This window comes from Astatotilapia calliptera, chromosome 23 (assembly GCF_900246225.1).
Source record: "Astatotilapia calliptera chromosome 23, fAstCal1.2, whole genome shotgun sequence".
Taxonomy (NCBI): domain Eukaryota; kingdom Metazoa; phylum Chordata; class Actinopteri; order Cichliformes; family Cichlidae; genus Astatotilapia; species Astatotilapia calliptera.
The window spans coordinates 19021760-19041802 of NC_039323.1; the positions used below are offsets into that span (position 1 = coordinate 19021760).

The 20043-nt window shown below is 41.2% G+C and overlaps 1 pseudogene; it reads left to right on the forward strand.

Annotated features, from left to right (window-relative positions):
• Nucleotides 1–4774: 4774 nt before the first annotated feature.
• The window catches only part of LOC113015913 (uncharacterized), a 28108-nt pseudogene continuing 12839 nt past the window's right edge, over nucleotides 4775–20043 (forward strand).

The window sequence follows — 20043 nt, forward strand, 5'->3', positions numbered from 1 at the left end:
ACCCTTTAGGTGACATGAATGAGTTGAAGGGAAGTTATGAACTGTTTCTGAGAGACAAATAACACCAGGATCCTTTTCTATGCAGCTGACAGCTGGTAACTGTGCAGGGGCGGATCTAGCAAAGTTTTGCCAGGGGCCCAAGTAGGGCATTAACAGATAAAGGGGGGCACAAAGAAATTCTTTTCTTTGTTATATCATTTAAAAACTTTGAATAAATAATTATCTGAATCTTACAACAAACGTTTTCATCTGATGTAAAATGTATAGAAATCCATTTTTGTACATAGTAATTTTTTTAGGGTCCCATCATAATTTCTTCAGAAGTAGCTAAGTACTGTATATGATGCCAGTATTTTCCCACATTTTCTAGATACTGTACCAGTACTGTGTGTAAAATGCCATCAAAAAGTCAATTAAGTTTTATTCTTTCTCACCTGTCTTTCTGTCTCCTTTCACTTTTTAAAGGTTGCCATGTTAGAAAAAATATTTTGCCCTGCCATGCTGTTTATTGATGTGGTAAATGAATAGTTTATGAAAATATATCTAAATCTGTCATAAGTAATCAGTAATGGTCATGTCTCACCTCTAGTCTTCTCTGTTTTAATTTCAGGTTTTCACCATGTGTTCTAGATAGTTTAGGAGGTTAACTCGACCAAGCAGTCTACTTTTGGGTTAGAATACCAGAATAGGGAGGATGGTGTAGATTTAAGTTTATTAGATTGATACATATATACCAACAAGACAGTGTACATCACTGTCACAACAGCGTTTGTTTTCATTCAAAGGCTTTATGGTTTTTCCTATAATGCCTGGTGGGCCGGTCTCTAGTCAAAATGCCCGGGCCGATTTTTTTTGTCCCAGTCCAGCCCTGCCTAAATACACTTGTTTGTGCCGACATGGAAACCATGACCTGATCTGTAAACGTTTAAAGAGAGACACAAATGTTCCGACTGTAACTTATGTGATATACATGATTTTTATTTATTTATTTATTTATTTATTATTTTTTTATAGGTCATTATAAGGTCATGGCTGCCGCTCTTTATCCCACGATGTGTCACCCAATTTACTCAGTGGAAGGATTATTGTAAAATTACAGCAGACAGTATAACAGTTTATAAGAATAATAATCAGTTAATACATTTATAAAACCATTATTAAAGTAGCGCAGGGTCTCTAACAGACACAGCTGTTCGAGTTTGTTGTATTTTTTCCGTCATGATTATAAGCAGGAATCCTTTATGAAGGCCAAACACGGATGGTTTTGACTTCCTAGTTCAAACTTTGTGCAGAAAGAGTTTAAATAGTGGAGTAATGTGATTTAAGATCAACAAATAAAAACTACAGAATAAGATATGAAAACAAAATGTCAACAATAAAGAAACAGTTCATGTGAAGTCCTGGAGATCAACCAGTAATTATTCAACTGTCGTCCCAGAATGTTTTTTAATAAACGCAGAAATAACACAGATGTGTTCACTAAGGCTACGTTCACACTGCAGGCGAAAGCGCATCAAACCCGACTTTTTTGACCCTCTGCGACTCATATCCGATCATGGTATGACAGTGTGAACGGCACAAATCCGATATTTTCAAATCCGATCTGGGTCACTTTCGTATGTGGTCCTGAATCCGATACATATCTGATGTTTCAGAAAGCGACTGCTGTTTGAATGGTCACGTCGCATTAAATGCGTCTTTTATGTCACTGACATAAAACAGACGCCGATTATCAGTGCTGGAGAAGCGCCGGAGAAGACATCGCAAATGCTTCCTGGCCATCCAGTGTAGATGTCAGTGAAACAGTTGGGAAGACAGCGTTGGAGAAACGTGAACATTTTATTTGTACTGTATAATCTGCAGATTCTGACAGAAATCAGCAACTATCCTTTGAAGCACGGCTCCTCTCTAAAACAGCAATAAGAATAATTATTAGGTCATTTACATTATTATGTAAATAACAAAATAACTTAAAGCAAAAATTGGGAAACGTAAAGTCCGAAGTCTTTATATTAAGGGCCATCTGTCAAACAATACTGTTTGCTCTGGGTCTAAACAGAGCGCGTTGTGTGTGACATCTTCTTTTGCGCATGCGGGCCGCTTTGAGCGTTCACACTAGAGCGCGTTTGCTGTTGCATTTTATTTGTAGTGTGAACGAGCAGACAAAAAAAATCGGATTTGATCAAAAAATCGGAATTGAGCATTAAGACCTGCAGTGTGAACGTAGCCTAATAGTCTTCATCACTAACAGTATAGCAGCCAGAGTCCACATCACTGTTTTATAAATGACAGGGAAGGATAATTTCATAGAAGCTACTTTAAAGTGAACAGCGAAGGAGCTTTTAAAATTCAAATTCATTTTTAATACTAATATTTAGGTCACCAGTCAAAGAAACCTGGAGAATTGTTGCATTAAAAATTAAAGAAACATCTGAATCCTTAGAAGCGAAATATAAAGATGTGATGGGTGGTTCAAGACTTTTGCACTGTGCTGCATAACCAACGCTTTTTTCTCTGTCTTATTTTACAGGATGAGTTAGTGACTGTAAAATACTTTTTTTTTAAAAAAAATCACAATACCTGTTTGATAAACAAATTTAATGTTAGGTTTCTCTTTAAATATTAAATTATGTTATGACATGAGAACCACAGATGATTTCTTCTTCCTATTCAAAGTATCTTATCAATATTTAAACTAGTCATGTTTCAGCTCACAGATATAATGATTACCTGCTCTCCTCTGTTTCTGGTCTGTGTCCCTCAATTATACAATGGACTGAAAACCACGAAGCAATAAAGATTTAGTAAAAAAAACAACAGGATCCACTAAGAAAAGAGGAAATGATGAAACCTGGAGCTCAGCTGAGAGTCTTTTCAGCTATGAAAGTTAAAGACGAGTGAGCGACAGTCTTCTTGTGTTTTTCCAGATATTTCTTTGTGTTGTCGATGTTTTTGTATCCAGAGACATTTGTGATGTGTATATCTTTGAAAAGGAGCCTGTTTCACAGTCATGACCCCTGAATGATTTCTCTGCGTGTGCCGAGCTTCACGAAAAGTGAATAATCACCGTATGACTTAATTATTTGTGGGTTAAATCAAGGACACATTTAAACACGTCAATTTAGACTCCATAAGTGATATTACGTTACTACAACAACTTAAAAACACAAAGTTACAAAGGAATAAAATAACTGAATAAAACCACAAAGCAAAACTATAAAAGTCTTATCAAGGGAACAAATGCATGACCATGGTAATGATAAAGTGTATACAAGTGTGAACAAATGTGTTTTGAGGTGTAATTAAAAACGGAGAGTTTATGGTTGAAGTGTGTTTCAAAGTCTTGCAGAGCAGAAGCCAGAATAAGGTTATGAAAGTAGTCCATTTGTTTATGTTTTGCAAACTGTGGTTGTGTAATACTGCAAACCTGAAAAAAAAAAAAAAAAAACAAAAACAAAAAAAAAAAAAAACATGGAAGAAACGTTTGTGGAATTAACCAAACCCGTGTATCTAATTACATGAGTTTAGCTACACAACACCTACAGTAGAGCAACAGAACAGTTAAAAACTGTATTTCATCACTGCTTTGGCTGAAGAGTGGGAAGCATAATGAGGTCAGCGCCTCGCTTAATGACCATGGGTCTCATTAATGACGATGCTTTTTTGATGTTATGCAGACATTTTTAGCTCAATTTCATACATTTTTTAAGTTGGCTTATTTCAGTGATGACGATGACGATGATGATGATAACAGCAGTGGAGGAAATACTCCCTCCATGACCAAAAGCTGTAAAATATTCTCAAAAATAATTGTTACACTTTTAATTTCTGATGCATCTGTATTGGGAAACGTCTTATTGAGATCCACAATAAAGTGACTGCTTTGAAGAAACCAGATATTCTTAACTAGCTGATAAAATGATGGCTATTGCTTAAATTGGCGGATGTTAAATGTAAAATAATTCAAACCTGGGTGAAGAAAGAAACGTAGATACAGTATTTGTATGTGTTACAAAACCATTAAAGAGCTGTAAGTAAAAATGCTTAGAGGGGGATAAACAGCATTGTTTCCACATATCAATAAATCTGAACTACTTCTGTCTTTAAGTGTGTGGTATATGACATTAAAGGGTGTGATGGTGCTACATCGTAACCATTTCTGTAAATGCTTAATTTAATAATTTTGCCAGTGACACAACAAAATCAGTCGTTTATAACTGTCCCTTTGTACTAAAGCTTATCTGCTGTTTGGTTTTTGGTCACTTTTGGCTCATGTATAGGTTGAACAAGTATCAATGAGTCACACAGTGGAAGCTATGCATTATGATTTTTGTCTTTAACGTTTGTTCAATTTGTGATCTGCAAACATGAGGACCTGGGAGCCTTCAGATTGGACACAACCATCTTCACTTTTACTTGGTCCATGGTAAACTGAAGAAGCTTTGAGTACGGGGTTTCAAAGGGGTTTTTAGATTTTTTTTTTTTTTTAAACAAAAATGCATTGTATACCATTTTATAGTTTTTAGATCAAAATATAAGGATTAGAAATTCCAGCCTAAAATGTCCAGCACAAGAATATGGTTGTATATATCACATATACAGACAAGAATTTTATTTTTTTATGACTGGAGTAGACCTAAATGAAAAAGAATACATCTATATTATTGTATTTAATGCAACTCTGAAATGGTGACTCAACAAAACAACACTACTTAAAAAATATATACAATTCAGTAAAGCCTGTTTTTGGATCAGTAGTCTGTAGTTAGAGAACATGCATCCCCTCTCCTCTGGAAACATGCGCATGCTGGCAGGTTAATAACCATAAAGAAGCAAAACAAGAAGGAAGAGCAGCTCCACTATTTTATGTTAAAATCTCCCAGTTGTGAGGTACAAGTTTTGGAGTTTAAATAAACTCAGCTTAAAGCATAAAAAGTTAAAAAAAAAAAAAACAGAGCTGAGACGAATATGGTTCTTAAAAAATATATAAAATGTATAACATGAATTTGGAGTAAGTTTCAGACATGTGTGGAGATATTGCTAGAGAATGTCTGAGTTATTATATAACAAATAAATGAATGAATGAATGAATAAATAAATAAATAATCATTGACATGAGCATGTGACACATGCATATTTAAAGAGATTACTATGCAAGTCACCAAGACTCGCTGTGCATTAAGAAAGTTTTGAGGATGTAAAATGAGAAAATGCTTAGCACTTATAAAAACCAGAGTTACAAGTTTCTTTGCAAAAAGAAGAGAAACTCATTTAAAGATGATAAGAAAATAAAATCAATAGACAGGAAAAACAATAGAAGACTGTTGAAAAAGTCAAAGACTGAGAATAAATTATAAATACACTTGACACATCAATTTAAAACAAAGCCTAGCAGTGATAGGATCAAGAGCAACATCAAAAATAAAATACAGTGGCTCAATAATTAAGAATGAAATTAAAGTGTGGAAAAGAAAATTCTACTTTTGTCCGTATTAAATTTGTTTTTAAAATTAAGCAGTTGTGTGTGTTTGTTTTAAATGCAGTTTTAGTCCCTCCCCCTTTAAACCAGCTTGTTTGACACAGGATGTGATCAGTGGGACGTCAATCTAAGATAAATTAGACTTTATCTCCACCTAACACCATTTCTTTTAGCATGCTTTATATTTAATAGTCTGAATCTTTGAAATAAAATACATTTGTTTAAATTCATATTGTTTGAACAGAAACTACTGAAATCCAGGAAATAAAGGAAACATGGCTTGTTCTTCTCAGTTAGCAGTGGAGTACGTCAGGAGGGCCAGAACCAACCTGGGCCCTATTTCAGGAAGCCGGTTTAGAAAACTCAGAGTGAAAAACGATACTCAGGGTTGAGTAACCCCGAACTGTCCAACTCGGAATATTCGGTTTTAGAAAGGCTGATAACAATTAGTTCAGTCAACGCGGAGTTGCTTTAACCCCAAGTTAAACGCGCGCACGAGGATACATAAAGCCCTGATTAGTGGAGCACAGATTAAGCGAGTCACCATGGAGACGGAGGGAAAGAAGGCGCGGTCAATATATTTTACAGCGCTTGAGGCCGAAATTCTGATGGCAACATATGCCGATAACATGCAAATTTTGCGGAAAAAAGTAACACAGCCACAGCTGCAAAAGAAAGGGAGCATGCATGGCAAAACATAGCCGACAGAGTCAATGCGTGAGTGTTAATTTAAACATTGATCTAGGGATTTCCACCCATTTAACACGTTATTTTATTATATTTTTTATTTTTTTATTTCATACATTTTATTTCGTGATGTGATGTGAGCGCAGGTGCAACCCAACAGGCCCCAAACGTTCCTGGCAGCAAGTAAAAATGAAATATAAAAATATAGTCCAAACAGGTAAGGTGTAATTGTATTATGAGCCATAGTGCTTGGTCTGTTTGTCCGATGTAAATCAATTGCAGTTAGAGGCTACATTAATTTCCCCTCTGTAAGCACTTATTGAAATTATCTGAGCACATTACAAGTACATATTTGCTTACTCTGTATGCTCAAATGTGACCCGTTATAGCCAACAGAAAAAAAGCGGAGGCCCGAAAAACAGGTGGGGGTCCTCCACCACCACCACTCACAGAGCCTGGCCACTTGGCTTCCACATTTGTGATAATGTTGGCAGCATCACATATGATCTTCACAGTGCAGAGAACACAAATTAGCATCCATTACTATAATGGAATAATTTGTTAGTTTGAAATGCTACAGGGAACCATGTACCTGCACATTAATGCTGTGGAAAGACTTCCTGTTCACATAGTCTCCTTCATTTACTGAAGGAGCAATGATTGGAATGAGGGTGCCATCTATACAGCCAATCACGCCTGGGAACCGTGAGAATAAATGTAAAATTTAAGTAGTAGTTCAAGTATCACCACATCATGAATTAAGTTTTGTTCATCCTGCTACCTGCAATTTTGTGGCATCCCTCTTTGATAAATCTTGTGCAAACGAGTACACGAGACGTTTCAGTGCAACTGTAACATTCCTGACTGCCCGACAGACGGTAGCCTTGGAAACGTGCTCAGCGTCACCAATATTATACAGAAAGCTCCCGTTTGCAAAAAAACGAAGTGCAATACAAATAATATGTACAGAACTGAGAGGATGTCCGCGATGTGTCACATGAGCAATATTAGGCCTGAGGATGTTATTCAAATAAATTATAGATTGTGCTGAAAAAACGGTAACGTTCACACAGAAAATCATCAGGAAATGATAAAATGTCCAAACGCGCTCTAATCACTCTCTCCCGGCGGAGAGCTCTGCGGAGAATTTGGGCTTCAACATCTACTGGCTCTTCAAGGAAGGGACACGCCATGTCTGACACTTCCTACAGTCAGGTTTCTGACAAAGAGGCGGAGAACGTCAGGGTTAGTTGAAGTAAACCTGCTAGGGGGCAGGTTAGCTTGACGGAGTGTGTCGTCATAGTAACTCACTCAGAATTAATCTAAACTCGCTTTGTGAAACCGAAAACCCAGAGTTTTCGTTAACTCAGCGTATACTTACTCAGAGTTTGCACTAAACCGGCTTTCTGAAATAGGGCCCTGGTGAGAACATTAAAGAGGCTCACTGCTGTGATTGTGGAGAATCTGTACCAGAGAGGAGTTTTCTCAGAGGAAGGAGTCAGTAAAATAAGGACAGATGGTGGCGACTTTGACAAAAGGAGAAGAACTGTGGACTCTGTCATCAAAAAGGGGGAAGCAGCTTGCTATGAGTTTCTCAGGATTATTGACATAATAAAGAGATCCACAGAAAGCTCAGTCTGTTCTGGAAAATACAGAGACAGACTCTTCTTTGAAAGACGAATTTGACCTGAACTACTGGATCAGCTGCTTTTCCTTCAAGGAGGACACCAACATGGATGTAACGTATTTACAAGGTATTTTTAAACAAACTGAAGTCCGTGGCATGTTTTAATGTGATCACACTCATTTAAAATGCAGTGTTGTTCAGTGACACATGAGTTAAATCACTAAATTACTTTTTAATTAATTTCTCCTTTCTTTCAGGGCCCAGCCCGTGCCACAGATACCAGCAAAAGCTGAAATCAGAAACTCAAAAGATTTCAGAAAGATCATGGATCCAAAGTAAAGCAGTCCTGTTCAACAAGGAGACATCTTTGTCGTACACTTCACTTGTGTTAGACACACAAGGACAGGCTTCACCATCCAAAATAAAAAAGTCAAAGATCAAAAAAAGCAGGAAGGTTCGCACTAAAAAACTAAAGGCCTACATACCTGAGGACAAACAGGAAACTTCCCCCAGTGAACTGCTGAAAACGTATGAAAGAAAAATCCTTTTGGTAGGAAAACCTGGAACTGGGAAAACGGCTGTGGTCCATCAGATGTTGAAACTATGGTCAGAGAAAGACAACAAGGATCTAGATTACATGTTCTACTTTGATATGAGAGAAACACCCAACATCACAGAGGTCCATAAACTGGAGGATCTTCTCTTCAGTGTGTTCAATGAACCAGATGAAGGCAAAGACAAAGTCTTAGAGGACATAAAGAATAATGCTGACAATGTTACTATCATTTTTGATGGCGTTACAGATATCCCCTCTACTTCTGTGGTGTTTAAGCTCATACAGAAGACTCTTCTACCTGAATCATCATCACCTGCAGACCAGAGGTGGAGTCAGCAGACTTCCTGTTAGGTTGGGACTGTCTCAGAGTGGAAGTGAAAGGCTTCAGTGAGCAGGGCATCAGAGAATACTTATCCAAGTATCTGAGTGAGGAACACTTCAACAAAGTTTTGTGTAACTTGGAATTATTCTCTCTGTGCCACGTCCCCATGTACGCTCTGATGGTGGTTGCCTGCTTTAGTTTTGAGGGCTCAGAGTTCTCTCCACATCCCTGCACAGTTACAGAAATATACCTCAATATCCTCCATTTCTGCATTCAGAGAAATGTTGGCAAGACATCTGAAAATGAAAGCACTAAATGGGATGCAGTACTGTCTTTATCTGAGGCTGCTTTTTGTGCAACAGAAGGAAAAAATGTGAACCTGAAATCACTGCCCAAATTAGAAAGCTGTGCTTATTTAGCTTTTTTGAGCAGGAGTGTATCTCAAGTCAGCTCAACTGCAAAGAAACCCTTGTGTGCCTTTCTCCACTACACTGTTCAAGAGTTTTTTGCAGCACTGTGGGTCTTGAAGGATCCAGAACGGACCAGAAGTGTTGTCCAACAGTGTCTGACTGACAACATCAAACACATGAAACACTTAGTCCCCTTTTTGTGTGGACTGTTAAATGATAAAAACACTGATTTGCTAGAAAGTCTGATTCCTTCTCAGCAGCTCAGAGAAACATCTGGCTGGTTCTTCAAACACTTGGTGACCACCTTTGTAGATTGTAGTGACACTGAGGACTGTGAAATAGACTTGCTGTTCTTATGTCAGTGTCTCTATGAGTCTCAGTCTGCTGAAGCCTGTGTTTATCTTCTGGATAAACTGGACTACTGTCTTGATCTGAGTGGGGAGACTCTCGATCCTCAGCAATGCCATGCTGTGTCCTATATAATCACCCAGAGTAAGGAGAGGAAAATACAGCTGAAGCTGCAAAACACAAAAGTATCAAAACAAGGAGTGAGACCATTACTAGGATGTCTGAGCAAACTCCAAAGGTAAGTGAGAGCATGTAATTTACATGTTTGCTCACATCTTGCAAACTACACTTACTCTCCATTTAAAAGATACATGTCTGAGCCTTTCCCTTTTGTCTTGATAAATTCACACATTCAAGATTTTTTGTAACTACAGCTTTCTCACTCGTAGCAATCATCATGGTGCTACCACCATGCTTCACTGATGCACTGTCCATGAGAGATGTCCAAGCGCCATTGTCCATAAATGAGGGGAATGGTGTGTATGATTGCGGAAATCAGTGTATTTGGAAAATGGGGACAGAGCGTCGTCTTTGATAGCTTCCTACCCAACCAGTGGAAGCTTCAATTGCAGAATGAGTCCTGCTCCTAGCCGTTCATTGGCTCGCCATCCTTTTTCATACCCCAAAAAAGGTTCACCTGGCCTGCATTAAATAAACAAGGCCAATAAGAAATCACAAGAATAATACAAAAATGTCAGCCAATTAAGCTAAATACATAGAATAGAATAGAATAGAATAGAATAGAATAGAATTCAACTTTATTGTCATTGCACATGCACAGGTACAGGGCAACGAAATGCAGTTTGCATCCATCCAGAAGTGCTTAGTGATATAGATATATTACAATATATATTAGCAATAATATAGATATGTAAGTATATTGCAGAAATGGGTCTATTATGTTATAATGTACACGGTATGAAGTATGTTGTGAATATTCTATAACTATAAGTATGTACAGGCTGTAGTGAGTACAAGCTATGTACAGGATATGGACAGGATATAAATATGAAAAACTATACAGAATATGAAATAAATAACTTTACAGGAATCTGAGATATACAGCTATACAGAAATGGGAACTATGCAAGTTGTAAACAGTTGTAGGGTTAAAAATTATCGTATGTACAGAATGATTGTTTACACAGGGCTATACAGTAGTGCAGTTAAGGTAAGTGAGGGTGTGGATAATTTCTACAGAGGCTATATAAAGTGCTAGTGGTTGTGAGTGGTGGTTCACTCCATGTTATTATTGTGTGTTTGAGGGTACAGTTGTCCATTGTGTGTGTGTGTGTATGTTCAGTCCATGAGTTAACGTGGGTCAGATGTCAGGAGGCAGAGTTCAGGAGTCTGACAGCTGTGGGGAAGAAGCTGTTCCGGTACCTGGTGGTCTTAGTCCGGAGGCTCCTGTAGCGCCTCCCAGAGGGCAGGAGGGTGAAGAGTCCATGTGATGGGTGACTGGGGTCTCTGATGATTTTCCCAGCCCTTTTCAGACACCGCTTCCTGTAGATGTCTTTTATGGCAGGAAGTGGTGCTCCGGCGATGCGCTGGGCAGTTTTCACGACCCTCTGCAACGCCTTCCAGTCCGAGGCAGAGCAGTTCCCGTACCAGACTGTTATACAGTTGGTCAGGATGCTCTCGATGGTGCAACGATAGAAGTTCACCAGGATGTCTGAGGACAGGTGGTTCTTCCTCAGAGTCCTCAAGAAGAAGAGGCGCTGGTGAGCCTTCTTGACCAGCTTGGAGCAGTTGGTCGTCCAGGTGAGATCCTCGGAGATGTGGACTCCCAGGAACTTGAAGCTGCTCACACGCTCCACAGCCGTCCCCTTAATGTGGATGGGTGGATGTGGGTCAGCATTCCTCCTGTAGTCCACGATGAGCTCCTTGGTCTTCTCGGTGTTAAGCAGCAGGTTGTTTGTGTCGCACCACTCAGCCAGACGATCCACCTCCTCCCTGTAGGCGGCCTCATCGTTGTCACTGATGAGGCCAATCACCGTGGTGTCATCTGCAAACTTAATGATGGTGTTGGAACCATCAGCAGGTCTGCAGTCGTGGGTGAAGAGGGAGTAGAGGAAAGGGCTCATCACACAGCCTTGTGGTACACCGGTGTTCATTGTGATGGTAGATGAGCAGCGGTTATCCAGCCGGACATGTTGGGGGCGGTTGGTCAGGAAGTCCAGTAACCATTTGCAGATGAGGGAACTGATGCCCAGGTCTGTCAGTTTCCTGATGAGTTGTGAGGGGTGGATTGTATTGAATGCTGAACTGAAGTCTATAAACAGCATTCTGGCGTAGGTGTTGTTGTTGTCCAGGTGTGAGAGGACAGAGTGCAGTGCGATGGAGACTGCATCCTCTGTGCTCCTGTTCTGGCAGTATGCGAATTGGTGGGGGTCCAGGGTGGGGGGGAGACAGGATTTGAAGTGTGCTAGGACCAGCTGCTCTAAGCACTTAGTGATGATGGGGGTGAGTGCTACTGGGCGGTAGTCATTGAGGCAAGATGGGTTGGAGTTTTTGGGTATCGGGACGATGGAGGTGGATTTGAAGCAGGCCGGTACCACAGCGTGGGCCAAGGAGAGGTTGAATATGTCTGTCAGCACTCCTGCAAGCTCCTCAGAACACGCTCTGAGAACACGCCCGGGGATGCCATCGGGACCTGCAGCCTTGTGGACATTGATCTTGCTCAGCACCGCTCCTACATCGGTGGAGGAGAGAGTCAGAGGTTGGTGGTCTGGCGTCACGTCTGCTTTGGTTGTGGTTGTGGGGTTCCCTCGCTCAAAACGAGCATAAAAGTTGTTGAGCTCGTTGAGGAAGGAGACATCAGAGGATGCGGGGGAGGGTTTGGTGGTCCTGTAGTCTGTAATGGTCTGGAGTCCTTGCCACATGCGTCGGGGGTTGGAGTTGGAGAAGTGTTCTTCTACCTTCTTTTTGTAATGGTGTTTGGCTTTTTTGATGCCCTTCTTTAGATTAGCCCTGGCTGTACTGTAGGCGTGTGCATCTCCTGACCTAAAGGCGGTGTTGCGGGCCTTCAGGAGGAGACGAACATCCCGGTTCATCCAAGGCTTCTGGTTGGGGTACATGGTGATCCGTTTCTGGGTGGTGACACTGTCTGTGGTTTCGGAGATGTAATCCAGTACAGATGAGGCGTACTGGTCCAGGTCTGTGTGGGTGAACATATTCCAGTCTGTGTTTTTAAATCTGTCCTGGAGCACTGCGTCTGTCCCCTCTGGCCACACTTTAATTGTCCTCACAGCAGGTTTCACACGTTAGATGAGTGGTGAATACCTAGGTGTAAGGAACAGGGAGAGATGGTCCGATTGTCCAATGTGGGGGAGGGGTGTGGCTTTGTAGGCTCCAGCCAGGTTGGAATACACATGGTCTAAAGTCCTGTCTCCTCTGGTGTGGCAGGAGACATGTTGGTGGAATCTGGGGAGGACTGTCTTTAAGTTGGTGTGGTTGAAGTCGCCAGCAACAATAAAAGCAGCCTCGGGGTGTTTATTCTGGTGTTTGTTAATGGCTGCAGAAAGTTCTTTCATGGCCAACCTAGCATTAGCGTCGGGGGGTATATACACGGCAGTGAGTATGATCGAAGTGAATTCTCTGGGGAGATAATAAGGTCTGCATTTGACCATTAAAAACTCCGCATTAGGTGAGCAGTGACTCTCAGTAGTAGTGGAGTTCATGCACCAAGCATTGTTAATATAAATGCACAAACCTCCACCTCTGGTCTTGCCGGAGTCATCTGCTAGCCTGTCGGCTCGGTGTGTGTGGCGTCCTGCTAACTCGATAGCATTGTCCGGGCAGCTGTTGTTCAACCATGTTTCGGTGAAAAACATGACATTTGAGTCCATAATCCGTCTGTTGTTAGTGATGGAGAGCCGTATCTCATCCATTTTGTTTGCCAGAGAACGGACATTGGCGAGGAAAATACTGGGTAAAGTAGGACTGGGCGATATATCGAGTTTTTTAAAAATATCGATATATTTTCATACGAGATATAAGATGTGACAATATCGTTTATATCGATATAGTATATGTTACGTTATAATTATACTTGTGGAGCCGCAGGTTTGCCTCTCTTTCGTCCACTTTTGTCTCTACGCAACGTTACTCGGCCTCGCCTCTCCTTCACTGAACACAACTCCGCCTCCCCCATAGCTTCACCTGCAGGCAATGACAAGATGAAAGCGGAAAATCTCCATTAGCGAGTTACCGTGCGTGGGGCTGGACGGCGTCAACGTGTTAGCGAGCTAAACGAGCTAACCGCGCTAACGACATGCAGCCCGGAGGAGCTGCACGGCCTAAAATCCTTTCATTTTCTCAAAAATCGACAGTGCGCCTTATGTATGAATTCTGGTTGTGCTTACTGACCGCGAACCGATTTTATGTGGTACACAGCGCTCAGCAATCTGTCAAAAAAATGTTTTAATATGACTTTGCTAAGCTACGGAGCTGCACCGCTTGATGGATTGTCGGAGGATTACGGCTACCAAGGAGGAGCCTCGCGGAGTGATACGTACTGTGTGTGTATAAGGACCACAAACGGCACCTGTTCAGAGATGTGGTGCAGCTGTGAAATCTGTCTCTTTGTTATTATGCTCAGCGTCTATTAGTTTACATTTTGACTGCACAATTGTGAGCTTTTTGTTATGCACAAAAACAACATTGTTTTCTTTTATTTATGGACCATGATTATTTAATAAATGCTGATAATTTATTTTTGAGTAATTTCTTCATGTACATCTACGCTGTATGTAAATAAAAGTGCCCGTGTGACATCTGGGACACAGTGTGACTAAGAACTCTCTTTTTGTTCTTAACTTATAGCTTTAAAAAAAAAAATCGAGATATATATCTTATATCGCCATCCAGCTAAAAAATATCGAGATATGAATTTTGGGTCATATCGCCCAGCCCTAGGGTAAAGGCAGCCGGTGTGGTGTTAGCTTTAGCTTAGCCCGTAGCCCTCCGCGCCTACCTCGCCTTTGTTTACGATCTCGGCGCCGTCTGCGTGCACTTCCGCCCGGCCGGGTAGAGTGGGCAGCCTCCGGTGTTCTGGAGATCTCTGGGATGAGTCGGAGATCGGCGATAAAACTGTTGGAGTTATGAGTCCAGATGTCCAGAAGCTCTTGTCTGCTGTAGGTCAGGAACGCACAGCAATTCTGGACGAATAATCCGGTTAAAAGTAGATAAAAAACCACTAAATAGCAGATTCTGGAGAGACACTGAGCCTCGCGTTGTTCACGCGCCGCCATCAAGTTATTCTTGTTCCTGTGTACACAATTTATAAATAAATAAATAAATAAACAAACAATATATTTAACCAATAAGGACTTAACTGAAACATTTCAACTGCTATATACATACTATGTAGCGTCACAACATTTTTTATTCAACAAATATTGGTCAAATCAAAATCAAATTGTTTGGACCGGCAGCAGCCAATTAGCGTCAGCTGGTAGCTAATATTAAGATTTGAGCATGCCTCAAATCATCTGTAGTTTGGTCTGTGCACACACATCTGGACAGCGGCTCGGTTTTTGTAGTTTTGCCTCTTTCGGTTTTAATTCAGCCAATTAATATGGATCTACCAGCATTCAATCCTGCCCCGAATCCTGTGGCCCTTGCTTGTCTATACAGTTCCAATAACTACTGTGGAATCCCTTGAAAGAAAGATCAGTGGCTTTCTTCGTAAGTGGCTGGGACTTCCCCGCAGTCTCACCAGCGCTGCCTTGTATGGGACAAGCAACAGCGTGCAGTTACCCTTCAGTGGTCTCACAGAAGAGTTCAAGGTGGCTCGCACACGAGAAGCCCTACAGTACAGAGATTCTAAAGACTGCAAGGTGGCATTAGCAGGTATTGAGGTAAGGACAGGAAGAAAGTGGAAGGCTGAGAAGGCAGTTGAGGTGGCGGAGTCACGCCTAAGGCAGAAAACACTGATGGGGGTCTTAGCAACAGGGGGAGCAGGCTTGGGGTATGTCCCAAAGGCCCAGGTCAGCAGGGCACAGGGAAAGGAGAGACGCCAGCTACTCCAGGAAGAGGTCCGAGCAGGTGTGGAGGAGGAGCGAGTAAGTAGAGCTGTAGGCCTTAAGCGGCAGGGAGCATGGACAAGGTGGGAGAGCACCTTGCAGCGCAAGGTCACCTGGGCAAACATCATGCAGGCAGACTTCCACCGGATCCGATTCCTAGTGCAGGCAGTATACGACACTCTGCCAAGCCCAGCAAACCTCCATCTGTGGGGAAAGAGCGAGACACCTGCCTGTCCCCTGTGCTCTGGAAGAGGGACCCTAGAACACCTCCTTAGCAGCTGCCCAAGGGCCCTGGCCGATGGTCGGTATCGTTGGCGGCACGACCAGGTGCTCAGAGTAGTTGCTGAAAAGATTGCCTCAGCAATCAGCACCAGCAAGCATCATCATGCTCCGAGGAAGGCAATCTCTTTTATTAAGGCTGGAGAGAAACCCCAGGTGCGCCCACATTTGACAACTGGCCTCCTCAACCCAGCCTCTGATTGGCAGCTACAGGCTGACCTGGGTAAACAACTAAAGTTCCCTCAGAACATTGCAAAAACATCACTCCGGCCAGACATGATAATTATTTCTGAGGCCTCAAAACAGCTGATCATGCTGGAACTCACAGTGCCCTGGGAAGAGCGGATTGAGGAGGCCAATGAAAGGAAACGAGGAAAGTACCAGGAACTAGTGCAGGAGTGCAGGGGAAGGGGCTGGAAGACTTTCTATGAGCCCATAGAAGTGGGTTGTAGGGGCTTTGCAGGACGATCACTCTGCAAAGCCCTAGGGCGGCTGGGCGTGGCTGGGGCAGCCAAGAAGAGGGCCATCCAGGCTGTGAGTGAAGCGGCAGAGAAAGCCACAAGGTGGCTGTGGATCAAGAGGGCTGATCCGTGGGTAGCTACTGGTACGCAAGTCGGGGCTTGATCACCCCCGGCTGGGTCGCCTGGGCGAGGGTGTATGATGTTGTGAGACCCGAAACACCTGATGACCCTAGGATACATCACTGAAGATGCGTACCAGTGCATCCAGGAGATGTGTCTTTATAGTTCTATATTAAAGTGTAGTCTTTTAGCTTGAATTCCGGGGGAAATGTTGTTCTAATTATTCAGGATTTGTAGCCATTTTTATGCATAGTGCCCCATTTTCAGAGGCTCAAAAGTCACTGGACAAAATGATTGAGAGCTGATGTGTTTTCAGTTTTTCATTATTTCCTGAACAGTGTATAAAGGCAGTTTTTAATACCAGATTCCTCCCTTGAGATGCGTACATGCCCTCTTGGGTGAGATCAGGTGACTGACTTGCTCATTGAAGAATGTATCTCATTTCTTTGCCTTGAAAAAGTCTTGGGTTACATAGAGGTATGCTTTGAGACATTATCTATTTGCACTGTGGAGCACTGTACGACCAGTTTTGCAGCATTTGTCTGAAACTGAGCAGAGAGTATACCCCTGTACACTTCAAAATTATTCCTGTTTCTATCAACAGTCACATCATCAATAAATATTAGTGACCTGGTTCTACTGGCAGCCTTATATGCCTATGCCATAACATAGCCTCCAGCATTCTTGGCAGATGATATGATATACTTCAGATCATGATCTATTTCTCTCCTTTATCATTTTCAGTTTAATCTTGGCTTCTGAAGCTTTTGCTTTCTCGCTAAAAGAATTTTTAGAGCTAACTATAGTTATAAGTATGGCTTATTCACATTCTCATTAAATTGCTTTTCAGTCAATTGTTCAAATAATTTTGAGCCTTTTAAAACAGGGAACTATGCATAAAAATGGCCATGTGTTCTGTGACTGTTCACTTTAATGACAGCTAAAGAAGAATTTCAGGAAGTAGTCAGATCCCATCACTTTCTGCTTACTTTTTAGTTTTTGCATTTTGATGATGCCACTGTGACCACCATCATTTGTCAACATGTTTCTTATTTAATACAAGTTTTTTTTTTTAATTACTATTTATTAAATTATTTTATCTGGCAATATAAAGAAAGCATGATGTCTCCCGTGTACAACTAATGCATCAGGCATTACATATATCTTGTTCCATGGATTTAGCTCAGGAGGTAGCGCATGCATCTACTAATTATTATTAGTAGATGCATGCGTAGATGCATTATTGTTTTGGGGGCAAGCTACTAACCCCAAGTTGCTCTCTGAAGCATCTATTGCAGTTTGAATATGTGTGAATGTTAGATAGAAAGCACTTAAGCATAGAAACAAAAGTGATTGTCTGAACAATTTATTGAGGCATGTTGTATAAAGTGTTTTGAGTACTAGACAGTCAAGACCGCCTAAACCGCAGGACCAAGACAATACCAAGACCAGAGGATATCGAAACCAAGACAAGACCAAGACAGACTGAGTCAAGAGTGACACATCAGTGTCCAATGTAGTGGTTTATGTGCAAGTGTACCATCAACACTGACACAAATACAAGAAAACAGTCTTTGAATAGCTGTCCACTGTGTGACCACTATGCATGAAAGGGTTAAACAAATACAATTTTACACAGTCTTATAGTACAGCCCCATTTCCACAAAACTTTGGACGCTGTGGAAAATAAAAACAGTATGTAATCATTTACAAATCTGCTAAATCCATATTTTATTCGCAACAGAATGTCACATGTTTCTACTGAGATATTTTACTATGTCATGAAAAATATGAACCTAATACAACCAAATGAAGCTCAGCTGTAAAGTTGGAGCAGCACAAAGTGTGTTTGGTATTGTCACAGGAATTTGCATGTGTTCGGTTGATGGTGTTAGATTATAGAAATATCTGTGAATAAATAACATTAAAATGACACTGAAGTGATTTTCACACTCTTTTATTAAGCTATGTGAGAATGCCAGAGCTGAACACACTGAGTAACCTTTAATGTTTAGGTGTGTGCAATTGAAAGTTTCAGATCTCTAATGTGCAGCTGCCATGTCAGAAATAAACAGCAGTATTGACATCGCACTGAGCAACAATATAGTGTTAAGCTGAGCTGATAGATTTCTTGTCCTGCTTTTATTCATATGTGAGGATTCTCTCGCTCTCCTTCTCACTCTTGCCTGCTCTCTCTCTGTCTCTCTATCTGTAGACGTGTGTCTTCCTCCAGTCTCAGCCTATCTGCACCTGAGAGATTTGGTCATCAGCCAGTTTCCATTTAAGCCGGAGGAAGACATTTATTCAATGCTGGATTGTTGACTAAGCTAGTTAGTAAAGTTAGTTTGCCAACATATGATCAGTTTTCTCCATCGCCTGTGTGTTCCCTGATAATTACCTTCTGCTTGTGTCTGTGCAGGAATCCCAGGCTGAGTAAATGTTCTCACTGAGTTGTGGACTTGTTTCTGGTGTTTCTTCTGACCAGGCCCGTGGCGAGGATTCGAGCCTTCAGGACATCCAGCTGTCTCAGAACCCAGTCGCAAAGATTGTTGCTTTTCTGTGTGATCATGTGTCACTGTAAATAAACACACTGTACTGAAAATTTAAGATTCTGCTTTTTGAGTCCTTCACTAACCATGACAAAAAATCATCTGGATTTAACAGAGGAATGAACGAAAGAACTTAGTGAAGTCATTCACATGGATCTCACCTGTCTGTCCAGCAGCTCACATGTATTTCATGTAACTTTATTCTGTTTCTATATCCCTCCCAATAAAACAAACAACCTCTTCATTAGTTAATCCCTCTCCTGTCACAGTCCTATTTGTTTAAACACTGTGCACACTTCTCTGTAATTTGAAACGATACCACATAACAAAAGTTAGAGGTCAAAGTTCCGTCACTGCTAATGCATTTTATTTACCTCTATGGATCCTCCTTATACTCTCAGGGGCTGCCCCACCTTCAGTGATCCGCTAATCACCTTCTCACTATTTCTTCCCCCTGTTCCCTGCAGTCCAAATTATGGACAAACGTGGTTTAGTTTGTAAAAGTTTCTATGACTCGAGTTCACACAGACGTGATTATCCTCTTATTCAGCAAAACATCCTCTGTTGAAATAGTCTGACTCCACTTGAGAACAGTAAATGTATCACTTTCTGTTGTAACCCACAACCTGAACGGTGATGAAAGACTCATGTTTCACTGTTTTACTAAAGTAAAACGTCCAGTAAAAGTGAGCGCGAGAGCCCTCGGTGCGCCGCTTGCTGCTGAAGTCAAAGTAAACTTTATTGTCATCTCCGCTATATAAGTACAGTATATAGAGAGACGAGACGACGAGGCTCCAGTTACAGCAGTGTAAGTAAACAAACAATAAATATAAGAAGAGTAAGAAAATAAATATACACTTTAGGAACAGGGGTAAAGGGATCAATAACAATTTAAAATTTATAATTTACAGTTTGATGATTTAAAGTCTCACACACAACCTGTCGAAAGGGGAGGGGCGACTGCTTCCAAATAGAGCACATTTCATTCATAATATTGTAAATCCAAGCCCATTGTATTCATGATTTTAATCCCGGGTTGTGCGAAATCCCAGAAATACACCTTAGACAAAGTGAATATGTGAACTAAGGTGTAGGTCTATTAGGTTATGTTGTGGCGATCCTCGAGTTGGGGGATTTGTCTTCATACTGGAGTGCAAAATGAAAACCAATGGAAAATGG